This window comes from Hordeum vulgare, chromosome 4H, assembly GCF_904849725.1.
Source record: "Hordeum vulgare subsp. vulgare chromosome 4H, MorexV3_pseudomolecules_assembly, whole genome shotgun sequence".
In the NCBI taxonomy this organism is placed as follows: Eukaryota; Viridiplantae; Streptophyta; class Magnoliopsida; order Poales; family Poaceae; genus Hordeum; species Hordeum vulgare.
Genome location: NC_058521.1, coordinates 315895706 through 315902812, shown reverse-complemented (window position 1 = coordinate 315902812; position 7107 = coordinate 315895706). Strand labels below are relative to the sequence as shown.

Below are 7107 nucleotides of genomic sequence, written 5' to 3'. Positions count from 1 at the left end.
TCTAGAACGGGATGACGATCTTGATGATAATTGGTCTGTTGCATCTACACCAATAGATGAGGAAATTCAACCAGATGAAATTCCTCAAGTCTCCACACCTCCTTTGAAACCCAGAAATGACTGTTGAAGAAAAGGAGGGTGATGAAGACATTGGCAGCAACACACCTGTTATCCATGATGAGTTCCTCAAACTCACACTACAAGAAATAAGCTCGTTTATGACAAAAAATAATGACGGCGGTTTTATTGGTCATAGATCTATGACTAAAATCTACAAAAAGGTCATGAGGTTTCTAAGAGGGTCCAAACCGTAGAAACATTTGACCATCTCTATGAAGAAGGTCATAACCCCATTGCCTAAAATGGTCACTGGCATGTGTGGCTCTATTTGTGCCCACATTGTAGGTCCTCCATGACAAAATTAAGAAGGTCATAGGCTTAAATAGAGGTGACTCGGCAGAAAACTCAACAATTTCACCTACGTGTCTTGTATAGGTGTCGACAAGGCTACAAACAAAAAATGAATTTTACGTCCAAAGAAAACGAAAAATCCCTTTAGCAACATTGTTTGCCATTCCAAGATGCACCCTTGTGAAAAATTGTTCGACCGATTATCTTACAATTCCATCTGATCTCCTTCTTATTCGACACAAAACCGTTTAAATGGAAAAAATAGCTTTAAAGATCAAAATTGAATAAGTTGGTTATCGTCCATTAAATGTGGTATTCTTGAGTGAAACATTTAGTGATGTCATTTGGGAAAATATTTTTGGTACATGTTTCACAAACCCCTTCTATTTTTAGCACTTAGAAATTATTTTAGATAGCACCTTTCTCTAACCAATCAGGACGCAGAATCCCTCTCCCTCGGATCACACCACTACATGCCATGTGAGCCGTTCACGCGATACGTTTCCAACTTCTCTCACCCACCTATCCTACCTATGATAAAGACATGTAGATTGGTTTCCTAGTGACACATGAATCCGCAGTACTACGAGATACATTCGAATCGAAAAAGGTTCCAGAGGTCGTATGCTACACGTGAATATCCTTCCCAAAAATCAATATCTGCTTGCCGTTCACGTACATGTGCATGACGATTTTTTTCTTTTAAGAGGAAATGTGAATAAACAAACTTGGTGTACATGTTAAATCTCGAACCAATCAGGACGCAGAAAACTTTTCCCATGGATCACCCCGTGTAGCCAATCTGAGTCGTCCACGTCTTACGGATCTAACGTCTCTCATTCACCTCTCTTGGAATAATTGGAATGGGAAAATAGACAGGGAGAGCCCCTTCTCCCTCGCGTTCTCTCTGTGTCTCTCTCTCCCCTCATGCGACTCCTCCGCCGCCGCCACCTCTGCCACTCGATTCCGGTGTGTTGAGGCGGCTCTCGCCGGCACGCAGCTCTTTACTCCCCGGGCTCTCGTAGCGCCGCTCTTTACCCCCTCCTGTTAGATGCATCTCCCGAGGCCTCTAGTGCTCTCCCGCAACACTCACCCATGGCTAGGGTTTTGGCCTCCACCCCTAGCTTCGTTGGGATCTGCCACATCAGGCGATGGCGAGTCCAGAGGTGGCCGGATCTGGCACCGGTAAGCCCCTCCCCTCCTTCTTCGCGCAATCGATCCTCCCCATCTCACATTCTCTTGTCTTCCCTTTTGGCAGCTCGCCATGGTTTTGGACGGGATGACAACGATGGCTGGAGGGGCGAACCTCCGTGCGACGGGCCGCCTCTATGGAGATGGAGCTCCTTCTCCATCACGGCCACCTGGACTCGCCTCGCCGCTCCGTGGAATCGTCTCGCCGCCGCTTGGTGTGTGTGCCGCCGTCGTCGCCTGTTGGCCCTCACCGGGAAGGAGATGATAGATTGGGCCAGGCACGTCCGCGCGGAGGAGTGCCACCGGCTAGCGCGTGCGGCTCTATGTCTGCGGCACCATCCTTGGATACAATAAGTGAGCAACTCCCTTCGTTCTTTCCCCCTCGCGTGGGTCTCTAAATCACTGAACCACACATGTTGCTCTCGCCACTAAAAACACTGGTAACATTCAGCTACTACCATATCCTAGCCTTCGTAGAATCACTGAACCACACATGTTGCTGCAAGCACTTGAGACATGAGTAACTGATAAATCTGTAACCATACACAATTTAAAACCATCCAAAGAAACGATGTCGCTCCTAGCTGTTGCTGTGTCCACATCCTACTGGAGTCACAAATATCCTGTCCGCATTGGCAAGCGCCCACCTGTTGAAATCCGGCGAGGACAGTAACTGTTGCATACCCTTTCTAGTTTCTTCTTTGGTGAATGCTTCCTATTCCTCTTTCCTAAACTTCCTCCTCTCTAGGGTAGTGTGGTAGGTCGAATAGTAGATGTCCCTGTCAAGAACTTGTGACGGTGTTTTTTTTCTGAGCCTGGAGAAGTAAAATGAAGTGATACACTGAGACAACAATAGTGAATTTGGGAAATCATGCGACAGAAGGATGGCAAATCTAAAAGAGGTGAATTTCTTCTTGGTGTGTGTTTAAGGTATTCACCATGAAGCTTGCTAAACCCATCTTTGTGAGCTCCATTTGTGTTGGAATACCCTCCCAAATATTCATAGCGGGAGAAGCCTCATGTGATGCCCTTGGAAAGTCCACTGCATAGAGATATTCATTCAGTCCCTTTCTTTTCAAGAGACAATATATTTCTTCAAGTTAGTTGTCACTTTCCAGCATATGCAAATAGTTCTTGTCGTGGCAACTCACAATAATGTTTATCAAATGAAAAAGGACCACTTATCAAACCTGACCTATTAAACACCATTTGAATTTGAACCTCCAACTATTTACACTGTCCAGTTTATCAATCAGGTCAATTCATTAATGATAATTAGGTGGCGTGGTCAACATCCCCGCCACATCGTTCACATATGGTAATTAAAATTTCATTATGTATCCAATTTCTACCGCGCTTCTTTCTTCCGTTCCTAGCATTTCTTTTTGTGGAAGTAGTTTTATCTGAATAGTATATTTTTTTTGTACGTGGGCCTCAATTGCTTCTGTTAACCTGTGTTGGCCATGTCTAGACCCAGGAGCTTGCTAGGTTGCTCCTGGCTGATACCACCACACTAAGATATTAATATTAAAAGTTAACATTACTTATGAGAAGGAGTATACCACTATACCAGCTTCTGCTTAGCGATATTACATAGGATTAAAATCGCGTGGGTCTCTGAATCCGTGGGTCTTGCCTGCGTGGGTCTTGCCTGCGTGTGTCTTGCCTGAATATGTGCGAAATACCCTCTTCAAATAATATAGGAGTTGGTGTCTTGCCTGCATGTGCAAGTTTATTTAACTGTACTCGTATTGAGCTTTTCCGTCGAACTTTTTACATCAACAGGAGAAAAGACAATGTGGGCAATACTGTGTGCCGCAGATAAAAATAATATTGAATGCTCATATAAGCAGTACTGCATATAAGTGATGTATTACATCAAGATGACACATATATCTGATTTTCCATATTCTACATGAGTTGGCTTCTGTATGTTCTAACGGATGTTGCCTCGTTTTGTGCAGGCTTATTGCGTGCTACACTGGTCCAACAAGTAGTGTATTGGTTTCATATCAGCATAGCTTCCCAATTCATATATGGAGTTCAGCATATCAGGAAATAAGTGACCTTTCCCAAATAATGTAGTTGAGGGGACTTCTGAATGTTACTTTTCGAATAGCGAGAAGGAGGATTATTGATATAAGCACCGGACCATGGAATGATTCACGTCGTTCATCAATCAATGCTAGGCTCTGTATTATCCAAGATATTAGTACTTGGATGTGTTCTTTTCTCATGGATGTCTTGCCCATCCTAATAGAGACCAATAAATAAAGTATGTAGTTATTACCAGAACATGTTTCCATTTGAATCGTCATAGTTGAGGGGACTCCATTAGGAAATTCGCCACTTCATTCTTTGCTGCCTATGAGGCAATTTAATTTAATTTAGTTCTCAATTAGGAAATCTGCCACATGTTCTTGTTTTCTATTTAGTTCTTAAACTATGATTTTGTAAATTGAGTTGTTGTGATTTTTTTCATAATTGGATATGAATTTGGCTCTAGGTAACTATAATTTTAACAAATGCGTTCTGATTAGGAGGACAACATTGGGAAATATATGTTTGTTCTTATTCTTCGATATTATTAATACAATCGATTTACTTTTGTTCCACAATAGAAGTTGACCACCTAAATCATTCATGTGTTTCATGTTATACTTCTATCTGTACATTGCTTGATTTGCTGCTATTTTTAGAATTTATGTGGCTTGATGTATACTTCCTTTGTAAACATATATGAGACGTTTTACAAAGGGAGTAGAAGATATGCTTTAGTATTTGTTGATCTATCATGTTAGTCTGCTTGGCTCTGCCTTTTAGGCTTACCATTCTGTTTTTATATCTTGTTGTGCGCAGCAAATGTGTCAGAGCCACAAGAGGTTGATGAAGATGGTGAGAAGGGAAAGGGATAGTGTGGGCGCTATGCGGAAGCGACGACAGCCTACAACCTAAATGCTTCGAGGCATCGTGTTCTATTCGAGTAGCAAGTACATTGACTTCCACACATCTAGCCCCTTACCTGGAGGTATTTGGCACCAACAACGAACACATCTAGCTTGCTTGTATAAAATGATGCGACTCTACACTATCATCCCATTTATTTATGTAGAATGGAGATTTCAATTTTTTTGTTGCCGGAGGATGAATCTGGTTGAGCCAGCAATAGTCTGGATTTAGTATGCCTAACTTTGTCTATCTTAATCAATGAAAATTGTTGTTTTCCCCTAGAAAGCTTTGTGATCGATTAATAAATTACATGACTAAAATATGTGTTCTTCTGGTTGGTCTCGTGCAAAAGTTATATACTTTTTCAAGTAGTACTGCTCATTATATTTCGCCAAGTAACACTGATTTGCACTTGTATGTTAGTTTAGTTACTAGATTGGTTTTAGAATGTCTCCAAAATTTTGTTGATCTACTAACAAACACCTTGCATTACCATAGAAGTCCTTCAAGACCAGAGATTTAAGTGTCGTCTTGTAGAACTCTTGCTGAAGATTGACGTGCTGACTAGCAGATCAAGAAAAAAAATCATTATGTTGTTTATACATATCTGATTGTAGTTACATGCGACAACAAGTTTTATGTATGTCAAAATCTCTGTAGGCATCCGTTATTTCAGTTGGATTTATGTATGACAACATCTGTAGTTAAGTGCTACTCATATTTATTTATACAACAATTAATTTCAGTGAAAAAACAGTGTGGCCAAATAATTCAATTAGACGGATCAAATATTGTCTTTGTTACTTTATTCAAAGGCACTCAATTTTACCAAGTAATGTCCAATTAATACCTAACGGACAATATCAGTCCTTCCCAAGAACTGTGTGTAGCATTCCTATTTAAAAATAACTAGCTCGTTTTGTGTTCTTTTCTGCCGTTTCTCACATTTCTTTGTTCCCACCTAACTTCTATTCAGATTTTTGTGTTCTGCGTTCCCAGCTAACTGCTACTAGCCTCACCTAGACTCAAGGTTTTTTAGTCGACGAGTCGTACTGGGGTAGCGACTCTTCATTCGTCGTGATTATTGAAGACTCGTGGTTGATGAGTTGACATGTGATGACTCGACACGAGTTAAGAAATAGGTCTAATAAAATTACAAACCCGGGCATCAATAAAATTACCATAGTATATCTATATAGTTAATAATAGTCTGTATATACTTATTAATAGTCTATAATAAAACAAATTTGGATGTAGATCTATTTCTACAGGTCATTCTGATTCACTCATTGCTTTTCACACATTTAATCTGTCATTTAAGAAAATTAAATCTGAAAAAGTTGAATTGAATTATCAGTTCTCTTTGTCTTGACTAGGTTGAGAATCGCACGAATTAGTCTAGTTTTTATGTGTTATTTAGTTTCATGTTTTTGTCCTGCTTGACTTTCAACCGTTGTATACTAGATTGTTTAATTACCAATGGTTTATATTTGTTATTATTTTAAATTATCATTATAATTCAGTCATTAGTATTGAATTTTGTTAGCTCTTTTCAGCACCCTTAATTTGGTCTGTGCACGTAGTTGTTAGCTCCGGCAGCTCCAAATACTCCTAGAAGTTTCAAGACCACCAAGTACTCCTGCGGAGTCATTAATGCTCTTGGACACCGTTATTTCACCAAGAACATGATCATTGGGACATGCCAAGCTGATTGTAAATTATTGTATTTTTTGTGATACGATGTAATTGTAAATTATTTTATTTTTGTGCATACATAATTGATTGATCGGCCTATCTTAGAAACATGCTTTTGTGCACCAGAACTTTGCAAATTAAGGCCAAGAACTAATTCAACTAGACTATTTAAATCAAATTATTTGTCCGAATAGATTATGGACACTATTTGACCAAATAATTGCGTTGAACAGATTATTTCCATAAAAATAAATGGGCTCGAACCTAATCATTGGGCCGAAATGATTATGGCCTTAAAAATAAATGGGCCAAACTATTAGGCTTGGCCCATGTAGAACTGATCGGGAAAATCATGCCATGTCAGATCCCATCTGGATTCCATGTCACCACAAGCGACACTTCAGCATGCCACGTCAGATCATACGTGGTTCACTTGTGCCACGTCGTCTTGCCATGTAAGATCCTACGTGGTTTAGGCACATGGCCATGACCAAAATTTTGGTCACACATTTAACGACCAAAACATTTTCGTCGTAGATCTAATGACCAAAATATCATAAAGGTCAGGTTTCAACATTCTTGACGGCCAACTGTTGACCTTCCATATTTGGTCATAACAAGGTCATAAAACAATAACAATGACCTTCCGATGACCAAAATGGGGCGTCATGATTGAAAAAATTCCTTGTAGTGTCATAGTACCACTGAAATTCTGACTGGCTCTCATGAAAACAGAACATATGTGAAATCAGCACCTGACCAAGAATCAGCTGCATCACCTGAAGAAACTAAAAAGGAAACTGCAGCACTAGAAACTGCATCTGCTCCCTCAGAACAGCAAATTCCCTAAGCTGAAGAACA

General features: G+C 40.2%; 1 long non-coding RNA gene across 1 annotated transcript; it reads left to right on the top strand.

The window, feature by feature from the left end:
- The first annotated feature begins 3570 nt into the window (after positions 1 to 3570).
- Positions 3571 to 4888, top strand: LOC123446439. The gene is made up of 2 exons (XR_006631347.1): positions 3571 to 3664; positions 4462 to 4888. It is a non-coding gene; the product is annotated as an uncharacterized LOC123446439 (long non-coding RNA).
- Positions 4889 to 7107: the final 2219 nt, after the last annotated feature.